The 27,643-nt window shown below is 45.6% G+C and overlaps 1 long non-coding RNA gene across 2 annotated transcripts in view; it reads right to left on the bottom strand.

Annotated features, from left to right (window-relative positions):
• LOC138580981 (uncharacterized) overlaps positions 1–27,643 on the bottom strand; it is a 231,256-nt gene that overhangs the window by 7,880 nt on the left and 195,733 nt on the right. For both annotated transcript variants that reach the window (XR_011304388.1, XR_011304387.1), the window contains exons 2-3: positions 5,627–5,701; positions 131–205 (exon numbers count right to left, since the gene is read on the bottom strand). This is a non-coding gene — a long non-coding RNA (uncharacterized lncRNA). The remainder of the gene's footprint in view (positions 1–130; positions 206–5,626; positions 5,702–27,643) is intronic.

Raw genomic sequence — 27,643 nt, 5'->3', positions numbered from 1 at the left:
CAAAGTCAAGAAAAGATGAATAGAGTCAAGTGAATGAGAAAAGAGAAATACATTCAGAAACTGATTTTGAAATCAAGAAAAGGGAGAAAAGAGAGAGTAAAAGACATTAAAAATTTGAAACAGTTCTTACCTGCCAGCATCCGGAGATGTCCATCTGTTAAAGAAGACTGGAAGCCAGGAAGAAGACATACCCTTTACTAAAATCCTAAAAGAAAAGAAATAATGTGTTAATAAAAGATTTGGGTTCTCTTTGTAATCCATACCAACTACACATTGGCTCAGACTTTTATTTACATTATATAAGTGTACATCCACATTTGGTGTCAGACGTGGGATAGAGAGAACGCCATGGAGGACCTTATTAAGACTCTGAGCGAGGGGCAACAACTTCTACAACAAGCTTTACAAATTCAGAGCCAGCAAGCACAGGCGGACAGATTGGCGTTCCAGCAAGCATTACAACTGCAACAGGCTCAGTTGCTGGAAATTACAAATGTTAGAAATAACCCTCAAGTCCCCACTTCAGTTTTGCAAAAGTACTCGGCTGGTGAGGACCCCGCACATTTTTTCGTAAATTTCGAGAGAGTGGCTCGAAACGCCCAGTGGCCCACCGAGAGATGATGTCATTACATCGCACCATTAATGACCGGTGAAATGCAATGTGCTTACCAAGCGGCAAACCCGGCAGGAGACACCAATTATGGGGACATGACGAAAGTCGTGTTGGAATGAATGGGCCATGATGAGGAGGCGTACCGAATTAAATTCAGAGAAGTTAAATTGGTGGGAGAAGAGACTCCGAGACAATTATTTTATAGAGTAAAAGAACTTGCAGAGAAGTGGCTGCAACCTACAATGTCTTCCCGTACTGAGATAACAGAAAAAGTAATCTTGGAACAATTTATCGAAGCTCTTCCCGGTCCAGTACAAAGATGGGTCAAACAGCATCATAGACTATCACTAACTGAAGCTGTAGACGTAGCCTCCGCTTATCAAAAAGCGGGGCAAGACAAGATGTTGTCATATACGACCAATTCTAGACCTCATATCATTATGAATAAACCTATGGCTCAACCAAGGTGGCCACATTCCATGCTAAGGAAACCAGAAGTAGAAAATGTACGTTCCAGACCTGACAGCGAAGGGCCTGTCATATATCGTCAAACTTCAATAACAGCTCGAGGGCCCGAGTGTTTTGACTGTGGAGACTGGGGACACCTCACCAGATTTTGCCCGAAGAATCCGAAAACGGAACCGATGGATGTGGGGGTTTTTGAGTCCATAAAGGAAAATGAATCTTCTGAACAAATACCGGGAAGACAGTCACAATATCTATACACTTGTGAGGCCAAAGTAGATGGAAAACCCACCACTGCTTTGGTTGATTCAGGAAGCCTACAGACAGCTCTGACATTGGAGTTGGTAGGTGAAAGTTATCAATCTTCAGGGGAAATACCTATTTGTTGTGTTCATAGGGTTATAAAAGCCTTCCCTTCTAAGAAAATAAAGATTAAGCTGGCCGGGGAAGAAATGGGGGTGAGAGCTGCCATATTACCCAGTTTACCCAAGCCCTTACTAATTGGTTCAGACATACCAACATTTTCTAAAATAGTCCATGAAATCGAGAAGAGCTGGTTAGAAATGGCACCTTTCCATGATGAAGAAATATCTCGTCCATCCCTTAAATCACAGAAGAGTAAAAAGATAAAAAGTTTAATGAAGCAAGAATGGAAAACCAAGAATGTTCTCCTGGTAGCTGTTGACTGGAAGCTAGACGAGGAGGGAGATAGCTTCAGATCTGCTCAAGAGTTGGATACTTTACTACGATATGCCAGAGAACGTGCCTCCGAAGACTCACCTGGGCAAGGACCACATTTCATAAAACAGAATGGTTTATTGTACAGACTGAGCAAGGCTCGGAATGGAGAGGAATTAAAGCAATTGTTAATACCCAGTAAATACTACAAGACCGTGCTGGAGGTCGCGCACTTACAAGTTGGGGAAGGACACTTGGGGTCTGAGAAGACATCTAAAAAAATTCTAGACAGGTTCTACTGGCCAGGAGTATAATCAAGTAGTTAGATTTTGTCAATCATGTGAAGAGTGTCAAAAGAAGAACAGAGCCAACGTGAAGAAGGCACCGCTACAACCTATGCCACTTGTCTTGGAACCTTTTAGCAGAATAGGAGTCGATATTGTGGGACCCCTAGATCCATCCAGGAGAGGTCACAAGTATATCCTTGTGATTGTAGACTATGCCACCCGATATCCAGAGGCGTTTCCCTTAAAAGCCACAAATACTCAACAGATGTGTGATGTTCTAATTCCCTTTATTGGTCGAGTTGGAATTCCTCAGGAGATCGTCACTGATCGTGGCTCAAATTTCATGTCCAATATCCTTAAGCAAGTCTGTGAAACGCTGAAAATTGAACACCTAAAGACAGCAGTTTACCACCCACAGACTGATGGTTTAGTGGAACGCTACAATCAAACCATTAAACAAATGATAAAGAAAACTACCTCTCCCAAAAATAAAGACTGGGATAGAGTCTTACCGTGGATCCTAATGACTTTAAGAAATACTCCTCAATCCTCGACAGGTTTTTCACCTTTTGAGCTACTATTCGGAAGGCCAGTACGAACTCTGTTGGATATACTGAAGGAGAATTGAGAGGAACAACCAGATTGTGAGTTAACCTTGACGGAGTATGCCTCTCAATTACAGGAAAGAGTACAGAAACTGCAAGCCATAGCCAGAGATAATCTTCTTCAAGCTCAAATAAAACAGGAGAGATATTACAACCAAAACTCCCGGCTACGTACTTTCAAAAAGGGAGAACAAGTATTAGTGCTATTGCCCACATCAGAAAACAAAATGTTGGCCGCATGGAAGGGACCGTATGAAATTCAAGAAGTACTAGGCCCTTTAACATATAAAGTGAGACAACCTGGGAGTAGGATGCCTTGTCAGACATATCATGTAAATCTACTAAAGAAATGGATACCACCAGCTCAAACAGTAGCCATGATAACTCTTGATGTACCACCAGAACAACATTTCCCACACTTCACGGAGAAAGTAGGACTGGAAAGTCTGAACATTAATTCAGAGTTAACGTCTGTCCAAAAAAATGAATTATCCCACTTATTACAAGGTTTTTCTGAAATATTCTCTTCCCTACCAGGGAGGACTAAACTAACTTATCACTGCATAGATACCAAACCTGAGACCGTGGTAAGACTCAGACCATACAGAATACCTGAGGCAAAGATAAAGGCCATTAACCAAGAGGTTCAGGAAATGCTGGATTTAGGGATCATTGAACCGTCCCATAGTGATTGGAGTTCTCCTATAGTCTTGGTTCCAAAACCAGATGGCAGTGTGAGGTTCTGCATGTACTTCCAAAAATTAAATGAGGTTTCTAAATTTGACGCTTACCCCATGCCAAGAATAGAGGTTTTGCAGAATAATTTAGGAAAAGCAAGGTTCCTGACTACCATCGACTTAACCAAGGGTTACTGGCAAATACCATTGTAACCCTCGGATAAGGAAAAGACAGCGTTTGCCACTCCTACTGGGCTATATCAGTTTACGGTGTTGCTATTTGGTTTACATGGAGCCCCAGCAACATTTCAAAGATTAATGAACTATATTATAAAAGGTCATGAACAATATGTAGGAGCCTATTTAGATGACATCATAATTTATAGTCACACCTGGCCAGAACATCTGCAGCATTTAGAGGCAATACTTGAAACACTGAAACAAGCAGGGTTACATATAAACCCCAGGAAAACCCATGTTGCGACCTTCCACACTAAATATTTGGGATATTATGTGGGTCAGGGGACCATTAAACCACAGGAGGAGAAATTAAAAGCCATCAAGCAGTTGAAATTCCCTGAAACTCCTAGACAAGTACGAGCCTTTTTGGGATTCGTAGGATATTACAGAAGGTTTATTCCACACTTTTCTACATTGGCTGTCCCGCTAACGGATTTGCTGAAGAAGACCTCCTTGACAAAGAAGAATTGGCAAACAATCGAAACTTTGAAAGCGTTCAACGCTTTGAAAGAGGCCCTAACCAATAGGGCTGTTTTACATTGTCCAGATTTTGAGGCTCCATTTTTCCTTCATACTGATGCCTCAGGCACAGGCATCGGAGCAGTATTATTCCGGAATCAGGGAGAGGATGAAAGACCGATACTATTCATAAATCGGAAATTACTACCTCACGAGTTACGTTATCCAACCATAGAAAAAGAGTGTTTGGCAGTCAAATGGGCCATTGAAGCTCTGAGGTATTATCTACTTGGCAGAGAGTTCACATTAATAACGGACCATGCTCCTTTAGTCTGGCTTGCCCGTAACAAAGACTCAGATCAGCGAGTACTCAGGTGGTTTCTTTCTCTCCAGCCCTTCTCTTTTAAAACTATTCATAAACCTGGAAAGTTACTGACCCAAGCTGATTATTTGTCCAGAGCTGAAACCCTTCCCGAGCGTAAGGGCTTAGTAGAGGGGGTGTGATGTTGTAAATACTTACCTATAGAGTGTTAATGAAATCCTAGGTTGTACATACAGGAAGCCCTGCATGTATGGACTTTCCTCTAATGAATGCTGTGCTTTTGGTTGCCTAGGAGACAAAGGACGGAGAAGAAGACTCAGGGTTAGACTGTTACAGCTGGGCATATTGAACGGGACAGAAGGTGAAGGGCTGAAAACTGATACCGCTGATGCTGTGACGGCGTTGTGGTGTGAAACGAAAAGAAAGAAGGAGGCGATCGGTGTCGCATGGTTGAAGCAGTGAGTGAATTGCCCGTAGTCTGTCACAAAGGTCTAGCATTTGAAACAAGGAAGTGAGTCTTGCCAATGTTTAAAGGGTGAATGAGTGCGACGTTGCGCACGGAAGCGAAGTTGATACAAATAATTAAAACCAGGCGATCGTTGTCGCCGGATGGACTCTGGGAGTGAGCGCCGTTGCGCTATAAGAGAGGGGAACGCAATATATTTATGTAAGCTGGCAACCGTTGGCGCCATATGAACTAGAGGCAAGGACGGTGCCATTGCGCCACAAGAAGGGAAGAAAATATATAAAACAGGCGATCATTGTTGCTGCACGTACTACAGTGATAGTTGGCACTGTTGTGCTTTAAGTTGGGATGTGTGCTTAAAACAGGCAATCCAGTCGCCGTGTGAACGTTGGTGAAAGCTGGTGCCGTTACGCTTTAACCTGAAGAGGATTTGATGTGAAAGGTGATCGTTGTCCCTGGGAAGACCACAAGGGTGCGTCGTTGTGATAAGTATCTACTTATTTGCTTACGGTCAAATTACAAAGCGGAATGTTACACCTGAGAGACAATAATTATAAATACAAACGGTCAGATGATTGAATATTGACTTATAAACAAATTCAACAGAAGAAGTTGTCAGAAGCATTTCACAATCCAGTCATACCTAGATTTTAGTCAAAAGCCGGAAGAATAGATTGAGAGACCAAAGTCAAGAAAAGATAAATAGAGTCAAGTGAATGAGAGAAGAGAAATACATTCAGAAACTGATTTTGAAAGAGAAGAAAAGGGAGATAAGAGAGAGTAAATGACATTAAACATTTGAAACAGTTCTTACCTGCCAGCATCCGGAGATGTCCATCTGCTAAAGAATACTGGAAGCCAGGAAGAAGAGATATCCTTTACTAAAATCCTAAAAGAAAAGAAAGAATTTGTTAATAAAAGATTTGGGTTCTCTTTGTAATCCATACCAACTACACATTGGCTCAGACTTTTATTTACATTATTTATGTGTACATACACACATAGTCTTTCAGGTAATGGTCCGCAAAAGTAGAGAGGTGTTCCAAGACGGAATTGACACCTGACACGATTAGTAAGAGTCTTATATACCTTTGGTAAAGTATAAAAAGTGGGAGTGGTAGGTTTAGTTTTTATCAGGAAATCAGCCTCTTGTCTGGAGATCCACTCTAGGTCTTTGGCTTTTGTTACTTTCTCAGTAATCAGCTGTTGAGGTTCTTTAGTGGGGTCTTCTTTTAGTCTTCTATAGTAATGACTATTGCCCAGTTGGTTTTCACATTCAGTGATGTAATCAGACCGATTAAGCATCACAATTCCTCCGCCTTTATCTGCCTTTTTTATTATAATGGTGGGGTTGTTAGCCAGTGATTTTAGAGCACCTTGCTCGGCTTTAGTCAGATTATGAAAGGGTCTCTGATGGTTGGCCTGTATAGCTGCTATATCGGTGTCGACTCTTTTTTCAAAGATAAGGGATTCAGGTGACAAACTGCATGAGGGAGGGCGAAAGGTGGAGGGATTCCGGAGCCCTCTATGGTTCATCATTCTGTCGCTGACTCTTTCGGTTCTTGTGCAGAAAATTCTATCAGATGGATCTTTCGTCAATGCTTAATAAATTCTACATGAAACTCAAAGGGATCATGTTCCTTCATAATCACACAGCCTAGTCCTTTATTAAGCACCGTTTGTTCTGCCTCTGAGGGCTGGTAATCTGAGAGATTAATCAAAAGTGACTTCGGCTCCGGGTTTGCTTTGCTCCTTCGTCCCAGTTGTTGCGATTCTGGCCCTGGTATAAAAAACGACCCTGGTTGCCTCTTCTTCTCCCATTTCCCGATCGACCCATTGGTTGTCCTCGTCCTCTTTTTGTGGGTTGTTTACTGCCAGTCTTTGATGAACGATAATTGATCTATACTTTATCATTTGAATATATTTGTGCTACTTTTTAAAAAATTTTTATTCAAACCGTTGTTTATTAGTTCGATCAACAAACTTTTACAACTTTTATACATTAATCATTTCTTCATATAATACAATTTAAAACATTTTTCTGAATGCAGTTTTTCTTTCTGCGTAGCTATACCGTTAAGTGCTATGTACAATTTAACAAATTATATAAGACAATTCATAATTCAGTCAATCATGCCCTGTTCGCCATAAGGCCGTTGTTTTGACATCTTCCTATGTGCATTTTTTCAAGGGTAAAAGTAGTGTAATGCGGTTTAAGTTTAGCACTTTTATTTATTTATTTTTTAAAAGGTATCTGCCGGCTAACATAGTTATAGCCGCGCCTCTTGTTGCGCACATGACAGAAAGAAACATCACTTGCTAATCCCAGTCATCTATAATTATATCATCAGGCCAACAGCGTTTGCTGGCAAAACAATAGTATACAATGAGTGTTAGTTTCACCGGCAGCTACTTAGCAACTTGCATCTTATTGAACATATTTTCAAGCTCATAATTAATGATTGTTAAGAGTCTACATAAAGATAATATTAAACTCGTTCTAGTTCCCCACATACAGGTTAGCCAAAGCCATTCCCTGGTTGCCTCAGAGAGTAAACCTTCTGTTGCGATTGTTAATATACATGTAGCCTCAAAATGTGGACAAAATATAACTAGATGTTTCAGCGTTTCCTTGATAGAGACATCTTTACAAAATCTACAACTCAACTCCCCATCTGCTTTCAGCAGAGGGTTCCAGCTACCGATTCTTTCTAAAGTCAGAGATTGATTCATTTTGAAACGATAATATATTTCTCTGGCTTTACCACAGGGAAACTGGATTACATATGGTTTATGAGGACGTATTGGGGAGCAGAAAAGGGCTGCTTCCTTGTAACCTTTAAGTTCAGCTATTCGGTTTAATGTTTTGCACCAGTCATGCTCAATAATACGCAATTTTACATGATTTGGTCTGTATTCTAAGTCTGCTGGTTCAAGAGCAATTTCGTTCAAAAGATTAACCATTTGGTGGTAGTAGATCGTGATGGAGGATCGTTCAGGGGCGACCATTAGTTGAACTAGATCTTCGTACAGACAATTATCTGGAGGATACAGCATTCTGGCAAAGTTAGAGACTAGGCGCCAGTTCCGACGTGCGGACAACGCTGTTAGACCTAGTTCTTGTCTTATTATCACATTAGGAATGGATTCGGCCAACCGCAATGCTCCCTTCCATAATCGTCCTTGTAGTTGGTCAAGATAGTTGTTGATATTCACAAGACACATATCCAATGCGAAGAGGAGTACAGATTCCACTTTCAAGATGTAGAATTGCAATAGTGGCAACAGTGAGAATTTACAGAATTTTACGTAGACCATCCTCATTTGAGTGGCAAGGGGGGCCGCTTTCTTTTGTAATATCTCCTTCCACATTGCCAAGGAATTGGAATCAGATATTGTGTATCCTAGATAGCGGATGGCAGGCACAATAGTTATAGGATAATTTTCAATTTTCCTGTTGCGGGTTGTTAGGAAAGATTTCGTAATTGTAGGTAATTTTCCTTCCATGTGGCAACCCCTAAACTTTTTGCTGTTGTTTTTCACCTTGTTCTCGACTTTGCCAGAGAAGTTCAGCCTTCTGCCGCACTCCTCTGGGCTTTCGCTCCATTCTTACGGGGAAACTGACATGCCCTTAAGACAGTCAGTACCGGGAAACGCTGTTTTCCGTAGTTTCTTTTATCATGTTGCGGCTTTCGTGCAACATGACACAAGAGGGCAATGTAAGCTAAGTTACTGCTCTCTTGGGTCTCTAGCATTCTACAGGCCCTAGATACTCTTTTAGGATTGTAACTGATCGGTGCAAGTGATTCACGGACGGGAATGGTGGCAGCAATCGTTTCTTGTGTTTTGAGCTCCTTTTGGCATTTTAAGCGCGTTTCTCGCACTTAGCCCAAAATGGTGGCCTGGCTCCAAAAATGGCCAGACCACGAGGCTCCTTTGTCCTGTCCGCTGACCGTCTTGCTCCCTTCACCTTCCCCAGGTCGAGCCGACCCGGGGCCTTCCTTATTTGGGCATGTACTTTCCCGCGAAACACGGATGCTTTCGCTGGCTTCTACATGCCTGGTGTGTGCCTCCAGGATGTGGGCTGGGATGTCTGGTCCCAATACACATCCTGGGTGCCAGAGAGTCTAGGGTGGTGTGAATGCCTGGGACCACCGTGGTCCGTGATAGGTCCACGAATGGTGTGAGTGTTGATGAGCGGATCTCCCATTGGGTCCCCTCCATTTTGGCGCGAAGGGAACCGTGGATAAGAGGGGGCTGGAAACACCACTACCATGTCGATCTCCTGAGTTCTCACGAACAAAGGAATACAGGAGCCAAGTATCCTGCAACCAAGAGGCTGAACCGAGGAATCGCTGGTGACCCGCTGAAGGACTGCTCCTCTGCACTGCTGTCGCCTTGTGAAACACTTTTCACCTTTGATCGAACCAGAAGGCCTGTACTGGTACTTCGACCCTTGGAATAGCGGGAACAGCTATTCTCGGCATCTTCACCATCTCCTGCTAGTAAGCCTTCGGAAGCGTCTCTGGGCCATCCAGCAAACTGACCAGCCTACACAGGAGTCTTTCTCTGTAACCGCCACCAGGTTGTGTAGTGTTTTGAGTCCTTGTCACTCTCACACGCTTCGTACACTTGGCGTTCCCAGGTCTGAAGTGAGTAGTGTACATTTGGCTCAGATACACACGGCCGCTCCGTTGCCCTGCTGTGGTAACAAACTGTGCGGGTTCACTTCGTTTGGGACATCTTCAACTCAACTCTGCTGCTGCAGACTCAACCCGACGACGAGACGTCCCCTGCTCTCCTGAACCTGCCAGCGACTGAAACTGACGCGGAGAAGCCTGCGTCTGCTTGCATCGGGGACCGGTGAGTAGCATAGCTAGGAACTGGTCGCCCTCCTGCAGGAGCCCATAGCTTTTCCCCGCTGTCTCAAAACAGCACGCCTTTCCGTACTCGCGCTCTGCTTCTGCCCACAGTGGAGGCTGCGCTTGAGTCGCGGAACTCTGTTCTTCTTCATTTGTGCACTAAACTGAACTGCCTGATTTCCCTCGAAGAGAATCCCCTTTTGCCCGTTGGCACCAGCGTGTGCAGGTACTTTTGAGCACAAGGCTCCACTCTTCGTAGGGCTCGGACTTCCTTTTAGTGAGGTGCCTCTGAAGGCGGACTGGGTTTAAGCATTATTTCGCACTGCCTGTTTTCCTTCCCTTTTAGGTGGACTACACATTTCGTGCATCTAACGCTTAAGACTTGTTTGTATTTGTATATATATTGTATTGGTATGGTATGTGTTGGTTTACTAGAGTTGTATTGTGATTTCCCGCTACGGTCATTGTTTTAAAGGCCTTGGAATAAATGTGTATATATTTTTAATATAACACCTGTTTGGAGTAGTTTGTAAGTGTCCTTGCTTTGTGTGCTCATTGCGGGCTTTCAGTCACCCTCACCCCTCTTGAGACCTAGTCTTGACCGCCGCGATCGCTACCCTGATTGGTCTGGCTTGTCCAGAGGTTACCCTGTTCCAAGTAATTAGGTTGGCCTTCTGAACTTCTGCGCCGCCAGGACAGAGTTCAGAAATCCGTCTTAACAAATTGGTGTACAGCGGTGGGATACGACTGAAGGTATCCAGTGTTGCGCACGAACTAAGGCATTTCAAGTTATTCCTACCAGGACACGTAGTGAATTGTTGTAGTATAACTTTAAAAAGGCCATAGTCCTATCTAACGGTATGGAAACAAATACCTTGTTAACTTTAAATGCTTCCAAATCAGAAACATTGAAAAACATGTGTGCGGAGAGAGGTGTTTCCTCTCAAGGCACGAAATTGGATATGATCCAAAGAATCGTGGCGTGGCAAGAAGCGCAGCTTGACGCTATAACTTCTGAGGACAGTGCAGAAGGAGGTGGGGCTGCTCTCACTGGTAGAACCGACGGTTCTGCTGCTGCACTGATCCACCGCGACCACGAGGACAGGGAGGATGAGGTGTCTAATGTTTCCTCTGCCAGTGCTGATGGAGAGGCTATGCTTGAATTCAAGAAGCAAGAGCTGCGGTTTAGGCAGAAGGAGCTTGAATTCAGCATAGCCAAACTAAAAATCGAACAGGCAGAAAAACAGAAAGACAGGGATCCCCAGTTGGAACTGGCCAAGCTTCAGGTTGCAAATGGGTCCAAGGGTCCTGGACATGGGTCTGGGGCCTCCTCTCATCCACGGTTTCCGAAAGATCTGCTCAGTGTGTATGAGGAAAGGAATGACATTATGGACTGGCTGAATGCGTTTGAGTATGCATGCGAAGTTCAACAAGTTGACAATGCTGATAAGATTGCCTGGTTACTCAGCAGACTGCCCCATTCTGGCTGTAGTGCCATTATGGAAATGTCGAAGGCTGAGCGAGCTGATTTCGCAATGTTAAAGCAAACTCTCATTTTAAAGTTTGGGAAGACTCCGGCCCAATATTTGAAACGATTCAGAGAGTATAAGAAAAAGGAAGGTGGTACTTGGGTATCTTAAGTCACCGAATCCTTGAAAAATTTAACTGGCTGGGTCGAAGGTTATAAGGTTTCTACCTTCGAAGGCATGATAAATCTTGTCATGCTGGAACACATTTTTGCATCTTCTTCCCCGGAGCTTAAGCAGCATTTGGCCGATTCGAAGGAGATAGATCCTAAGAAGCTGGCCATTGCAGCAGACTTATGGGTATCACATCGAGTGTCCCATAAGGACAAAACTCATCCTGGTAAGCAGGAGGAAGGGAAAAAGTCCAAAGATAAGGAGGATGGAGAATCTGATAAATCTTCTTCTCAAAAGGGCCACAAAAAGAAAAATAAGGGTAAGACACAAGAGAACTCACAGGGTAGTGGAGGTCAGCCTCCGAAACAGAACTCTGGTTACAATAAGCCTCCCTATGTAAACAGACCCAATGGATCTGGTTTTGCTTGTGGAGCAACTGACCACGTGAAGGGGGATCCCCGGTGTAAGGTTAGACCTTTGGGGGTCCACTCCGCTAATCTGGCCTTCTCCTCCTACGAGGAAGAAGAGATTACAGGAGCATCCTTCTCCTCAGACTCATTTCCCAGCGGGATAGAAGCTGAGGTAGTTTTAGTTTCCCTGGGTTCCTGGGAGCCTAAAGTCGCAGAGGTTATGCTAGGATTCCAGATAATACCAAGCACTACTTTAAAGACAGTGTGCTGATCAATGGAGTAGATACTCCAGCTCTTAGGGATAGTGGGTGCAGTCGAACTGTAGTGGATTCTACCTTGGTAGACTCAGAGGAAGTTGCCAGAGCTACTCTGATGCCCACTAAGTTGGCTGACGGCCCACTCCGTATGTTCCCAGTAATACCTGTAAATCTTACTTTAAATGGTACAGCAGTCAGGATTCCAGTGAGCATTCAGAGAAACGCCCCAGGAAAGGGGCGCAGAGGTTATGCTAGGATTCCAGATAATACCAAGCACTACTTTAAAGACAGTGTGCTGATCAATGGAGTAGATACTCCAGCTCTTAGGGATAGTGGGTGCAGTCGAACTGTAGTGGATTCTACCTTGGTAGACTCAGAGGAAGTTGCCAGAGCTACTCTGATGCCCACTAAGTTGGCTGACGGCCCACTCCGTATGTTCCCAGTAATACCTGTAAATCTTACTTTAAATGGTACAGCAGTCAGGATTCCAGTGAGCATTCAGAGAAACGCCCCAGGAAAGGTCTTGTTAGGTAATGATCTCAGAGCTTTAGGGCTCGTAGGAGACACTGCCGAAAGACCCTACACACGATCTCAAGCACGGGCAGCATTGGCCAAGACCAATATGCCGCCCCAGCCGAAGGGGAAACCCAAGGAGAAAGGAGTAAACAAGTCAAGACGAGGGAAAGAGAATATTCCCCCGAGCTCGCCTACCACTGCGGTGGAGGAAGTTGGTCAATCGCCCGGGCCTGACGAGGAGGTGGCGATGCCTGAAGTATTTGACCCCAACGACCATCCTGAACTAAAAGACTTATTAGTAGAAGGTGGTCCTGATAGGGACGAATTCAGTAAAGGACAACGTGAGTGCCCATCTCTGGAAGGCCTAAGGAGACAGGCCTGCTCCCAGCTTGAGGGTGAACCTCCTGGGACGCATAGGATTTATTGGGAAGGTGGACTCCTGTATAGTGAGCCCACAGAGTCTACAGAAGGAGACCATAGGAGGTTGGTGGTTCCCCTTGCTGTTAGGCCCTTCCTCCTGCAGTTGGCGCATGAAGTGCCCCTTGCTGGTCACCTTGGTATTAAGAGGACCAAGCAAAGGTTATCCATGCACTTCTACTGGCCCAAGATGGGGGTGCAAGTAGAAAGTCACTGCAGGAGTTGTGCCTCCTGCCAGTTATCTGGTAAGGTTGGCTCGACAATCCAAGCTCCATTGGTACCACTCCCAGTTGTGGGGGTACAATTCGAAAGGGTAGGGATCGACATCGTTGGTCCCCTTGACCCGCAAACATCCTCAGGCAATAGGTGTTACACCTTTCCGTCATCGCTGCTTTTGACATTTACATAAGCGGAGACTGTGTAGTTCCGCGCTTTGTTGTACGGCAGCGCTGTCTATTCCTGTCAATGCTTTCAGTTTCAGCGGTACTGTTGTTCCGCGTTGCCAGCGTACGTCAAGAATAGGTCACATGATTCATCCACGCAACCAGCTGACTCTTACGACAAGTCATGTGACACTATTTCAGAACCGAAGGCTTTCACCCTCTCGCGTCGCTACTGTCTTGCATGACGCTCCGTAAGTTCGAAATCTAGGTACTCCTTACTCCTTACTCTCGTGTATCCAAGCTATCCTGCCTGTGACTATTTATTCCTTTTTCTCTCCTACCGTTTAGTGTTCCCCTCCAGCGCTCCCTTCCAGCTATTACTACCTTTCAGCCAACATTTCCGGGAACCCGTTCGCTATCCTATTCCAAGCCTTCATTACAAAGTGAAAACAATGGAATCCCAAGTCTTTCTGACTCGGTGAGTTCCTTCTCCGGTCCTCCGTTTCTTCTCCGTTCCTGGTTAGTATTCACCCGTTCTTTCCCGCTCCTGTTTAGTATTCTTTCCTCTCATTACTACAGAAGTTTCGGAAGGAACTAGAACTCCAGTCCTTACCTCCCTTTCTCTCCGAGAAATCTCCACCTCTCATCAACAGCTAGAATCTACCGACTCCATCCGTAAGAACATACTCACCTATACTTATTCTGTTCTTCTATTCCGGTTTCCTCCTATATTTACCTGTTATTTTCTCCCGATAGAACCTGTGATACTGCCATCGAGCCAGGAGTTCTGTGCCTTGGATAGCCATCTTTCTGCAAGGATCTCCGACAACGCGTCCAGGGTTTTTTCCCCTTTTGGGGGTTTCCCTGGGGGTCCTGCCTCTCCCTGTTGAGGTTGTTAGGGGTCCTATTTCAGCGATAGAGAGAGAACGAAGGAAAGACTTAAATTTGTGTATGTATTGTGGGTCTTCTTCCCATTTGTTGCGAGATTGTCCAGTTGTTCCTCCTCGCAGATCCAGACCTTTGCCGTCGGGAAACGCCAAACCCCTACCGTAAGGGGAACCACGGTAGGAGTCCAGCTTCAGGGTTCCCCGACCGACGATGAGTCCACTCTTGAACCGTTGGCTCATAATCCTTCCATGATTGTCCTTTCATTAACCATCTTGTTGCCTGACCGGAACTTGATGGGTATACCGGCTCTGCTCGACTGCGGAGCCGCTGGAAACTTCATTGACGATAAATGGGCAGCCAAGAATGGGATAGACAGAACTCCTAAGTCCTTTACTACACCCATCCTAGGAGTAGATGGAAGTCCCTTAAGCTCGGGACCTATACGAGAACAAACCAAGCAGCTAACTTGTTTGATCGCCTCTCATAAAGAGACATTGGTGTTTGATTTAATCAGAGCGGCACACTTCCCCATAATTCTTGGTCTGCCTTGGCTGCGGTTACACAACCCCTACATAAACTGGAAGGCAGGAACACTTTTTCTGGGTTCGGAGAACTGTGTCGCTCATTGTCTTTCACACAATTCAGTAGGCATCTATATTCCATCTGAGCCTCCTCCTACCACCGATTTGCCTTCCATCGGTCACTTGGGTCTGATTCCCGAATGTCACCAGCACTTTCTCAGGGTTTTCTCTACTCCCCAGTTTCCAACGCTTCCACCTCATCGAAGAGATGATTGTCATATAGACCTGCTTCCAGATCAACCGGTTCCGTTTGGACGCATGTATGTGTTGTCCCAACGTGAGAAGAATGCTCTTCGAGAATACCTACATGCTAATCTCCAGAACGGTCTCATTATCGAATCTAAATCCCCTGCTGGAGCTTCTTTATTTTTTATTCCAAAGAAAGATACAGAAGAATTGAGACCGTGCATCGATTACAGAGGACTTAATAAGATCACTATTCCTGACAAGTATCCGATGCCATTGATTAAAGACATTCTCGAAGCCGTCCGTGGAGCGGCTCTTTACTCTAAATTGGACCTTAGGGGGGCCTATCACCTCATCCGAATCGCTCCTAATGACGAATGGAAGACGGCCTTTCGAACACCTTTCGGACACTTTCAATACCAAGTCATGCCCTTTGGTCTAGTTAATGCGCCTGCTGTGTTTCAGCGGTTTATGGATCACCTCTTCGCTGATTTGCTTCTCCACTGTGTCGTCATTTACCTCGATGACATTTTGATATTCTCACCTACTCTTGAGAAACACATCCAGCACGTCAACCTAGTCCTGAGTCGCTTACAGACGAATCATTTGTATTGTAAGGCAGAGAAGTGTGAGTTCCATCAAACTCAGATAACCTACCTAGGATTTGTCCTTTCTGCAAACGGGATCTCCATGGATCCAAGAAAAGTTTCTGCTGTGCTGGATTGGCCAGCACCTTCCACAGTAAAGGAGGTTCAGCGATTCCTCGGATTCGCAAATTTCTATCGGAAATTCATTCCCTGTTACTCTGAGACTATCCTACCTATTACTCGACTACTCAAGAAGGGGATCGCCTTCTCCTGGAACCCTTCAGCCCAACAAGCCTTTGAGACATTAAAGGGTTTATTCATCTCAGCCAGGGTTTTACTCAATCCGGATCAATCTCGTCAGTTCATTATTGAGACGGACGCTTCTCACCATGCTCTAGGAGCCGTCCTTCTACAAACAACAGATTCAGGGGAAGAGAGACCGGTGGCATATCTGTCAAAAACGTTTAACTCCTCGGAACTCCACTACTCGGTACTTGAAAAAGAGTTATTGGCCATTAAGAAGGCCTTCGAAGAATGGAGCCATCTTCTACTAGGCTCTCACCATGCCATAGTGGTCCGAACAGATCATCAGAACTTGAAAGTACTACAACAGGCTCAAACCACCAATAGTAGGCAAGCACGGTGGGCGTATTTTTTTTTTGCCTTATCGGATCGAATTCACCTTTCTCCCAGGAAGCCAGAATCTGAGAGCCGATGCATTATCCCGAAAGAAACCACATGTTTCTCAATTCTGTTCAGAGAAGTTGTTTCCTCAAGCGAGATTTGTGGCAGTCATTTCCGACTTTCTACATCTACTAAAGCAGGATACCATTAAGAATCAATCCAGATGTGAAAACCTTCTTTCTACTCACCATCTTACAAGAGACCGAGGATTATATTTCAATGAAGAACAAGTTCTAATTCCTTCCAGCGTTCTTCAATCTGAGGTTCTTCGGATGTGTCATGACTCTAGAGCGGCAGGGCACCGGGGAATACAGACTACTCTGGATTTGATAAAACGATATTTCTGGTGGCCAACTCTTCAGGTCGATGTTCGTGATTATGTACACTCTTGTGCAACATGTATCCAGTCTAAATCTTCACGAGCACCTCCTTTTGGTTTACTTACCCGCATGCCTATACCAGAGAAACCTTGGCAAATCATCTCCACCGACTTTATAGTGGATCTTCCGCCTTCCTCAGGTTATACGACCATAATGGTCACCATAAACTACTTGACCAAGATGGCACACTTCATTCCCTTGGTCAAATTGCCAGGGGCAGCCCAAATGGCTAGGATCTTCATTTCTGAAGTGTTTTCCAGACACGGACTACCTGAAGTCATAGTCTCTGACAGAGGGCCCCAATACACTTCACAATATTGGAAGGGAATCTGTCACTTTTTGGGCATCAAGAGGGCACTCAGTTCGGGATATCATCCCCAGACCAATGGGCAGACGGAACGTCTTAATCAAACACTGGAGGGATACCTACGTTGTTACGTCTCAGCAGCTCAAGATAATTGGGCTGAACTGTTATCAATGGCAGAGTTTGCTTACAATAATGCCAAACACACGGCTCTTAAGTCTAGCCCCTTCTACTGTTCATACGGATTTCACCCCTCTTTTGTCCCTACTGCTACTCCTTCCTCCTCTAAACTACCAGGGGTAGACTGTCTGATAGACAATATCCAGTCTGGCCAAAGGAAGGCTCGTTTGGCTCTTCAAGAAGCCCAGGATCGAGCCAAGCGATATGCAGACCAACATCGACGCAAATTTCCAGAACTACAAGTAGGAGACAAGGTTTGGTTGGCCTCTCGGTTTCTTCCAAGACACTTAGTCCCTTCTAAGTTATCTCCTAAGTTTTATGGTCCTTTTAAGTTGTTATCCAAAGTGGGCTCGGCAGCTGTTCGACTGGCTCTCCCAGCTGCCTGGTCCCGCATTCATCCTGTTTTTCATCTATCGCAAGTGAAACCTACTGTAGCCGATCATTTTCGACGCTCTACTAAGACCATTCCACCTCCGGTAATCACTGATACCGGGACAGAATATGAGGTGGCCGGTATCTGTGATTCCCGCTACCACAGGGGTCAGCTGCAATTTCTCATTGATTGGAAGGGGTATTCTCCGGCTGAAAGAACGTGGGAATCTGCTTCTGGGGTTCACTCTCCTCTTTTGGTTCGACGTTTTTTTCGTCTACACCCCGGGAAGCCTGGATCACCCCCCAGGAGGAGAGGGCATACTGTTACACCTTTCCGTCATCGCTGCTTTTTACATTTACATAAGCGGAGACTGTGTAGTTCCGCGCTTTGTTGTACGGCAGCGCTGTCTATTCCTGTCAATGCTTTCAGTTTCAGCGGTACTGTTGTTCCGCGTTGCCAGCGTACGTCAAGAATAGGTCACATGATTCATCCACGCAACCAGCTGACTCTTACGACAAGTCATGTGACACTATTTCAGAACCGAAGGCTTTCACCCTCTCGCGTCGCTACTGTCTTGCATGACGCTCCGTAAGTTCGAAATCTAGGTACTCCTTACTCCTTACTCTCGTGTATCCAAGCTATCCTGCCTGTGACTATTTATTCCTTTTTCTCTCCTACCGTTTAGTGTTCCCCTCCAGCGCTCCCTTCCAGCTATTACTACCTTTCAGCCAACATTTCCGGGAACCCGTTCGCTATCCTATTCCAAGCCTTCATTACAAAGTGAAAACAACGGAATCCCAAGTCTTTCTGACTCGGTGAGTTCCTTCTCCGGTCCTCCGTTTCTTCTCCGTTCCTGGTTAGTATTCACCCGTTCTTTCCCGCTCCTGTTTAGTATTCTTTCCTCTCATTACTACAGAAGTTTCGGAAGGAACTAGAACTCCAGTCCTTACCTCCCTTTCTCTCCGAGAAATCTCCACCTCTCATCAACAGCTAGAATCTACCGACTCCATCCGTAAGAACATACTCACCTATACTTATTCTGTTCTTCTATTCCGGTTTCCTCCTATATTTACCTGTTATTTTCTCCCGATAGAACCTGTGATACTGCCATCGAGCCAGGAGTTCTGTGCCTTGGATAGCCATCTTTCTGCAAGGATCTCCGACAACGCGTCCAGGGTTTTTTCCCCTTTTGGGGGTTTCCCTGGGGGTCCTGCCTCTCCCTGTTGAGGTTTTCTTTCCTTCCGGAGGGATAGAGGTCTCAGGACTCTCAGGGAGGCTCTTCATTTCCGCCGTTGCTGTCCCGGTTCCGACGTTCTGACCAGGTTGGTGGAAACTTGTTTATACATTCACCCGCCTTTGGGTTTTCTTATTGATTTCCCGGAGCAGATTGTAATAATAGGTTTATCCTGGTGCTGGTCGACCATGCAACCAGATATCCTGAGGCCATCCCATTGAAAACTGTAACTGCCAAGTCAGTTGCAAAAGCTTTACTTGGCATATTTACTAGGGTTGGCTTCCCTAAAGAAGTTGTGTCGGATCGTGGCAGCAACTTTATGTTGAAATATATGCAGGCTATGTCGAAAGAATGTGGGGTCACCTACAAGTTCTCTTCTGCATACCACCCCCAGACCAATGGTCTGGTGGAACGTTTCAACAGAACGTTAAAGAGCATGATTGGGGCTCTGGAAGAACCTCAGAGAAGAAAACGGGATCTTCTTTTACCATGCTTACTGTTTGCCTACCGAGAGGTACCACAGGAGGGTGTTGGCTTCAGCCCCTTCGAAATTCTGTTCGGTCATCCTGTACGGGGACCCTTAGCCATAGTCAAAGAGGGATGGGAGATGCCCACTCCCCCTGTAACTACCAACGTAGTTGATTATGTGCTAGGGCTCAGAAAACGGGTGGTACTTCTGATGGGCTTGGCTAGTGATAAATTGAAGGCAGGACAAGCGCTGGTGAAACATTGGTACGACCAGAAAGCTTCCCTCATCAACTTTACACCTGGTCAGCAAGTCCTGATCATGAATCCCATAAGGCCTCGAGCTTTACAGGACAAATGGTCAGGCCCTTACACAGTGGTGGAGCCCCTGGGTGAGGTTAACTATTTAGTGGACCTTGGAAGGCCTGGACAGGCTCCAAAAGTGTTCCACGTGAATAGGCTGAAGGCTTTCGTCCCAAGAGTCGAAATCGCAGCACTGCTACTGGCTTCAGATGTTGAGGAAGAGGAGTCTGAACCTCTCCCCGACCTGTTCCAAAGCAGTCCTTCAGATAGCTCCTTTGAGGGTGTCCGAGTGGCCCCTCACCTGACTTTTGATCAGCAGGCTGAGGTGAAAAGTTTGCTTAGGCAGTTTTCCCCCCTGTTTTCACAGTCGCCTGGTTTGACACCTTGGTGCAAACATAACATAGACACAGGAGACAGTGTACCTACCAGAAGTAGGGGATACAGGATGTCAGACAAAGTACGGTCTTATATTAAGACCGAGGTCAACAAGATGTTAGACCTTGGGGTGATTGAACCCTTTAGTAGTCCTTGGTCCTGCCCTGTGGTTTTGGTTCCAAAGACAGGCACTTCTGAATTGAGGTTCTGCGTGGATTACAGGGCTCTGAATGCTGTCACCAAGACAGATGCACACCCCTTGCCTCGAACAGATGAGCTGGTGGATACTTTGGGTGCCTCCAAGTACCTCAGCACGTTTGACCTCACTGCTGGCTATTGGCAAAAAGCTTTAGCAGAACATGCCAAAGTGAAGACAGCGTTTTCTACTCCAGACGGCCTTTACCAGTTCAGGGTAATGCCGTTCGGGTTGAAGAATGCACCTGCCACTTTCCAGAGGCTTGTGAATCATGTTTTGAATGGGTTGGACAAATTCTGTCTTGCATATCTGGACGATATAGCAGTTTTCTGCGCCACCTGGGAAGACCATGAGAAACACCTCGGGATTGTGCTCCAGGCTCTTCAGAATGCACACTTGACCATAAAGGCTAGTAAATGCTAGATTGGACAAGGCTCAGTGGTTTACCTTGGACATGAAGTAGGTGGAGGGAGGATACAGCCTCTTCCCAGTAAAGTACAAGCAGTACAAGACTGGCCTACCCCCACTACACAGACCCAAGTGAGAGCCTTCTTAGGACTCACGGGGTATTACCAAAACTTCGTGGCAGACTATGGCACCATAGCTGCCCCTCTGACTGCCCTCACCACTCCGAAGAAACCCAAGAAGGTTACTTGGACCGACGAGTGTGAGAAGGCCTTCAATGGCTTAAAAGACTCCTTGTGCCAGGCCCCTGTCCTCAGGGCCCCTGATTATCAAAGACCTTTTATCGTGCAGACGGACGCCTCTGACACTGGGATAGGAGCTGTACTATCACAAGTAGATGAGAAGGGTAAGGAACACCCTATTGGTTTTATTAGTCGCCAGCTTAAGGACAGAGCGCTCAGATGGTCCACGGTAGAGAAAGAATGTTTCTCTGTTGGGTGGGCCCTAAGGAAGCTGAGGCCCTACCTCTATGGGACCCACTTCACTGTGCAAACTGACCATAAGCCCTTAAAGTGGCTAATGAACATGAAGGGGGAGAATCCAAAGTTGCTTAGGTGGTCCATAAGTCTTCAAGGCTTCAACTTCACTATTGAGCATAGGCCAGGTGTCCAACATAGCAATGCTGATGGGTTGTCCAGAATGTTTAACCGACCTGAACAAGAGACTCATCCAGGGGTGGATTAGTTCCCCCTGTCCATAGTCTGGGAAGGGCGAGTGTTAGGAAAGATTTTGTAGGTAATTTTCCTTCCATGTGGCAACCCCTAAACTTTTTGCTGTTGTTTTTCACCTTGTTCTCGACTTTGCCAGAGAAGTGCAGCCTTCTGCCGCACTCCTCTGGGCTTTCGCTCCATTCTTACGGGGAAACTGACATGCCCTTAAAACAGTCAGTACCCGGAAACGCTGTTTTCTGTAGTTTATTTTATCATGTTGCGGCTTTCGTGCAACCTGACACAAGAGGGCACTGTAAGCTAAGTTACTGCTCTCTTGGGTCTCTAGCCTTCTACAGGCCCTAGATACTCTTTTAGGATTGTAACTGATCGGTGCAAGTGATTCACGGACGGGAATGGTGGCAGCGATCGTTTCTTGTGTTTTGAGCTCCTTTTGGCGTTTTAAGCGCGTTTCTCGCGCTTAGCCCAAAATGGTGGCCTGGCTCCCAAAATGGCCAGACCACGAGGCTCCTTTGTCCTGTCCGCTGACCGTCTTGCTCCCTTCACCTTCCCCAGGTCGAGCCGACCCTGGGCCTTCCTTATTTGGGCATGTACTTTCCTGCGAAACACGGATGCTTTCGCGGGCTTCTACATGCCTGGTGTGTGCCTCCAGGATGTGGGCTGGGATGTCTGGTCCCAATACACATCCTGGGTGCCAGAGAGTCTAGGGTGGTGTGAATGCCTGGGACCACCGTGGTCCGTGATAGGTCCACGAATGGTGTGAGTGTTGATGAGCGGATCTCCCATTGGGTCCCCTCCGTTTTGGCGCGAAGGGAACCGTGGATAAGAGGGGGCTGGAAACACCACTACCATGTCGATCTCCTGAGTTCTCACGAACGAAGGAATACAGGAGCCAAGTATCCTGCAACCAAGAGGCTGAACCGAGGAATCGCTGGTGACCCGCTGAAGGACTGCTCCTCTGCACTGCTGTCGCCTTGTGAAACCCTTTTCACCTTTGATCGAACCAGAAGGCCTGTACTGGTACTTCGACCCTTGGAATAGCGGGAACAGCTATTCTCGGCATTTTCACCATCTCCTGCTAGTAAGCCTTCGGAAGCGTCTCTGGGCCATCCAGCAGACTGACCAGCCTGCACAGGAGTCTTACACAGGAGTCTGGCTCTGTAACCGCCACCAGGTTGTGTAGTATTTCGAGTCCTTGTCACTCTCACACGCTTCGTACACTTGGCGCTTGCAGGTCTGAAGTGAGTAGTGTACATTTGGCTCAGATACACACGGCCGCTCCGTTGCCCTGCTGTGGTAACAAACTGTGCGGGTTCACTTCGTTTGGGACATCTTCAACTCAACTCTGCTGCTGCAGACTCAACCCGACGACGAGACGTCCCCTGCTCTCCTGAACCTGCCAGCGACTGAAACTGACGCGGAAAAGCCTGGGTCTGCTTGCATCGGGGACCAGTGAGTAGCATAGCTAGGAACTGGTCGCCCTCCTGCAGGAGCCCATAGCTTTTCCCCGCTGTGTCAAAACAGCACGCCTTTCCGTACTCGCGCTCTGCTTCTGCCCACAGTGGAGGCTGCGCTTGAGTCGCAGAATTCTGTTCTTCTTCATTTGTGCACTAAACTGAACTGCCTGATTTCCCTCGAAGAGACTCCCCTTTTGCCCGTTGGCACAAGCGTGTGCAGGTACTTTTGAGCACAAGGCTCCACTCTTCATAGGGCTCGGACTTCTTTTTAGTGAGGTGCCTCTGAAGGCGGACTGGGTCTAAGCATTATTTCGCACTGCCTGTTTTCCTTCCCTTTTAGGTGGACTACACATTTCGTGCATCTAACACTTAAGACTTGTTTGTATTTGTATATATATTGTATTGGTATGGTATGTGTTGGTTTACTAGAGTTGTATTGTGATTTCTCGCTACGATCATTGTTTTAAAGGCCTTCGAATAAATGTGTATATATTTTTAATATAACACCTGTTTGGAGTAGTTTGTAAGTGTCCTTGCTTTGTGTGCTCATTGCGGGCTTTCAGTCACCCTCACCCCTCTTGAGACCTAGTCTTGACCGCCGCGATCGCTAACCTGATTGGTCTGGCTTGTCCAGAGGTTACCCTGTTCCAAGTAATTAGGTTGGCCTTCTGAACTTCTGCGCCGCCAGGACAGAGTTCAGAAATCCGTCTTAACACGGGTGATGTTTTTTCTCTTGAAATTCCTAAATACAACAATGTGAGATTTTTCTACATTACATTTTAAGTTGTGGGTCTGACAATAGGAGGCAAATAAGTCTAATTTTATTTGGAGCCCTTTGGGCGTTCGATCAAAGATTACTATATATTTGCTACTGATGATGTGATAACTAGCCCCAATGTATATACTGATGAATTTTGATCTCTCGTGTTAATGTATCAGCGTTTAATTTTCCTGATAGCAATATGACTTACTGTTCGTAGTGGTGTAAAGAAAGATTGCACTGCATGTTATGCTTCTAGAGCACCAATTTATTATAGCCCAGTTATGGTTTCTGGCCAGTGAGACTGAGGAGCAAGTGCTACATATGCTGTTTTAGGTCACCCTTTTTTAGGGGGCATTTTACGAGGTCACACTCAACACAAGGCTATGTATTTACATACTTATGGACTTTACATTTATTTGCGCCTAACTACTCTATATCTATTCTGTAGCCGCTTTTGATAGAAGTGTTCAGATTTCCTGGCCTGAGCACCGATATTTTGAACACCCATGTGGGTACATCACGCTGATGGTCTCCAAGTAATACTCCATTCTAAGATGGCGGACATGCACTACCGAGGCTCTGAGTGGTTTCCTGTTCCCGTACGAGCTTGCGCACTGAGTGTCCATGGCAACGCGTATACACTAGCTATCAAGCCGCGCGACCGCCACCCAGACAAGGAAGACCTGCCCACCGTGACTCAGCATCTACTGTTATCGTCCGATGCCCGATGGACCGATCGGAGGTATGCCACGGTGGCCCGAGTTAACTGCTCACGCCGTTATCTATGTAGCGTCCTTCAGTATTGATCGTAGCGGTAACTAGAGCTCTCCTGTTTTTCCGTAACAGACACGGACACAGTATGTTCATCCCGAATGGAGAAATATGTCGGCGGTGAACTATTTGATCATTCATTTTTTGAGGTGGTAAGCTGCATTATTTACACCTTTTAGTGAGCATCTATTTAACTCCCGTTTTAGCACACTTTGGATGTGTGACTCTCAAGTTATTTCTTATTACATACTCCGTACTGATGACAACGATAAAGTGGGTCTGTGCTGCTCATGTGAACTATATTGTGATGTTACTTTTTTTTGTGTATTAACATAGGTTAAGAGCTACTTATCAGCCTAAAACAACCTGATCTACCAAAGTTGTGAGCCCCCATGAGCACCACGAAAGGTAATTTGAACCCTACGATTGGTCCTCCTATTCACCTTTTTAGGGAATATGACAAATCTACACAGTTATAGCTTTAGCTCATTATTAGTCCCCCTTTCTTTTAACCCCCAGATTGCACGCTTACAACACACCTTCCTCTTTATGAAGTATTTGAGTGTTTTATTGGGATTTTTGTGATTTTTACAAACCCCCTGATAAATGTTCTCTGAGTGATACCCCAAGAACAGAAACATGTCGAGACACCTTCCTGGATATATACAGGGAAATAATTTGTGTTATCTGACAATAATAAGAAACTGATACAGAGCCAGACTCATGTTGAATGTATCGTAAATCCTTTGTGAACTCCCCATTGATTGTAATTGATGAAGTCCTATGTTTTATGTGATGATCTAGATAGATTTTTTGTTATTCATTTAAGGTGATTGTTATGATTGTTATTAATTGAGTGATTTAATTTTTTCTAATAATGTACTGATTAAAAATGTATATATTGACTCTATCAGGATCCAGTTTTAATGTGGAACCTTTTTTTTGTGCAACCAGTGCTTTGAGCTCTGTCTCATTTAATTTTTGACATATTTTCCCCTTCCCAGGCATAGACAGAGTAGACACTCTCTCCGCCCTTGGGTGGTGTAGTGTCTACCGGGATTCCTTTTCAATAGTATTTTTCATGGAAAGCTAAGCAACCATAACTCATGCCACCACCGTGCACTGATAAGACTAACAGCCAGGACATCAAAGATGACATTACAAATGCTGCAAAGCACCATGGGAGATATATAAATGTTTTTACAGGGAGCAGTTTTTCTCCATTAAATATTTTTTAAACTACTGGACATGTTTACCCCAAACTAGCAAAAGGCAGACTTGATGCACTTTGTACCCAAGTTGCTACGGCCAGCTGTTTTTGCTCTACAAGTGTGTTTTTGCTCTACAAGTGTTTAGTCAATGCACTTTTATTCTATGGCAAAATTAATGGCCGAAAACAGAGTTTTTCTGTTTCCTTAATAACTTTTTGACCTGTTACCAATTTTCACCAAAATGTACAGATTAGGGGGGTCCGGCAGACTTTTTTTCAGGGGAAATTGTCATCCAAATCCATCCAAGGGTTATTAGCAGTAGAAGTTTGGGAAACGTCTGTGTACATATGCTTCACCTTAATTATAGACACACAGACATTTCCAGAAAAGCATGTAGTGTAGAAATATAAAAGACGAGCACCCCTATTTGTACAGATGAACATAGTATTGTGTACTCATGCTCAACAATCCTGCTGAGTCCGTGCTTTACAGGTTGAGCTCTGTTAAAGAGAAGCTTGAGTGATTCCCTGATGGACCAGCCATCAACATGTGGAAGAAATGATCTTACCACAGAATTGGTAATTGAATTGTAATGGGTTATTTATTACTTGCTTTACACCCAGAGGTTTCTAAGCTCCAAATGGGGATCGAACCTGTGTTGCTCTGCATCATTTTAGTTATAAGATGAGTGCATTGCCCCTAAGCTATCCTCCCTCTGTGTATTATATACCACTTCATGGTATATTGCTTCAGCTTCTAACACGGGTAAAGGGCACTCAATTAATTGGCCTTTGAAGGATGAAGGGCTGAGCTGTTCCCATTGGGATGCCAACCTGTGACTGCCGCTTGGCTGCCCCCATATCCTATGCAATAGCGTAACTCGCTTGGGCACCTGGCTCGGGGCAAAGAAAATATTGCCTTGACAATATTTCCCAGATGAGCACATCTCTGCAATACTCATTGTAATGAGGCAACCTTCTTCTTTCTGATTCGGTGGCTGTGCTGTCCCTCTCCCCAGTACATGCCCTTACCGTCTCATTTGTTGTATATTGGCCCAAAACATAACAGAAAATTCTCTCTAAACATGACGCGTTTCAATTTAAACCAATATAGTGTTCAGTCGGGCTCAGGTTGGGCCTACACCCGTGGGCCACTCACTCACTCACTCGCTCACTCACGTGTTCTCGGTATTAGTGCTAGCAGCCGTAGGCAAAGAGAAGCCCCGCTGTCCCCATTAAATGGATTCACCCGCCCTATACACTCTGAGACCGCCTTGCAGTACAACAGGAAGTTCCACAGGAAGGGGAGTTTGAAAGCGGTGGGTTGTGATTCCCAGTGAAGCCCAGCAAGCCCTGTTCTAAGAAGGGCCAAGGCTGTGCAACATCAGGCACCCCACAAAGTGCGCTGACGAGCCTCGGAGGCTGCTGGGAGTATGTCCAACCCTTTGCCCTCAGCAGAGAACCAAACTCTTCAGGGTCCCCACATGGAGCAGGGGATTTGGAGGCGGTGAAAAGAGAGCAGACTCTCTGGTGCCCTGATGCTCACTTGCACTATTCACTTCAACGGTCTGGAATGCGTGTATATTTACAATGTCTCGGAGTGCTTGGGAGCCACTGTGGGGTGGCATATTTACGCTACATAAAACAAATATATGTATTCTGAACTGACCAATGCTTCTCCTTAAGGTATAATTCAGCAGAAATGCATGGAGATCAGGAGCCAAAAACCCGTTCCCCACCCAAAGCGCGCCATAGTACAGCTATCAGAAAACTCTGCCCAACCACCTGTGCGTGTCAGTCATGTGCCAAGGGATAAAGGGAACCCGGGACCCAATTGGCAAGCCCGTCCCAGGCAGGCACCTTCCAGAAACAGGGAATATTGACCCTAAGCAGTCCGTCCATCACATGCAGGCACCCGAAAATAAACGGGACGCGCAGGACCCAGCCCGTCTCGATGCCTTCTTGGGTATTAATGTGTTTTTTGGGTGTACAGACCACTTTGCCTGCTTCATCAATTTACACCGCAGATTCTGGTCGTTTTGGTTCGTATCCATGCCGGTTCTTGTGTCATGCAGGTTGCCTAAAGCTCATTATCTCGGTCAGAGCGTTCACCTTCTACGCCTCGATAAAAAATGGCGTACCTTGCCAGGTATAATATGTAAAAAAAAAAAATACAGGGAATTCAGAGCCCAACCGACCTATTCCTGCCAGACACGCTAGAAAGCAGGTTCGGGGAATCCGGCATGTTCTTCTTACACTGCATTCCAATCATCTCA

This window comes from Ambystoma mexicanum, chromosome 3p (genome assembly GCF_040938575.1).
Source record: "Ambystoma mexicanum isolate Mex_15411 chromosome 3p, UKY_AmexF1_1, whole genome shotgun sequence".
Taxonomy (NCBI): Eukaryota; Metazoa; Chordata; class Amphibia; order Caudata; family Ambystomatidae; genus Ambystoma; species Ambystoma mexicanum.
Note: the sequence above shows the minus strand (reverse complement) of the source record. Positions and strands in the feature narration are given on the sequence as shown.